Below are 411 nucleotides of genomic sequence, written 5' to 3' on the forward strand. Positions count from 1 at the left end.
AATACTATGACTCTTCTTTTTATCTGACAGCTTCATATCCTTCTCCATACCCGCGCCTTCCATAGTGGTCCCAGTCGACACGGGAATCTCCTTCCTTTGTAATTCATTCGTATTATTTCAAACGTAATGCCCCGATCTCGCCGGTCCTATTGGCAAAGGAAGCATTAACCTACTTTAATAATACTGTGTGATAGGATTTATCATGTTTCTCCCTTAATAATCTCCTTTAATGCCCTCCTGCGTTTTCGTCTCCTCCTCTCCGTATTTATTCCTTCTTCTCCTTCTTGGTATTATTCGTAATTTTCCTCTGATTTTTCTTCACCCTTTTCGCTTTTACTTTTTCTTTCTTGTCTATCCTGCCTTCTCCATTTATGTGACGACTGTAATAACTGTCGGGAGCATCTGCTTCAT

This window comes from Penaeus monodon, chromosome 20 (assembly GCF_015228065.2).
Source record: "Penaeus monodon isolate SGIC_2016 chromosome 20, NSTDA_Pmon_1, whole genome shotgun sequence".
Taxonomy (NCBI): domain Eukaryota; kingdom Metazoa; phylum Arthropoda; class Malacostraca; order Decapoda; family Penaeidae; genus Penaeus; species Penaeus monodon.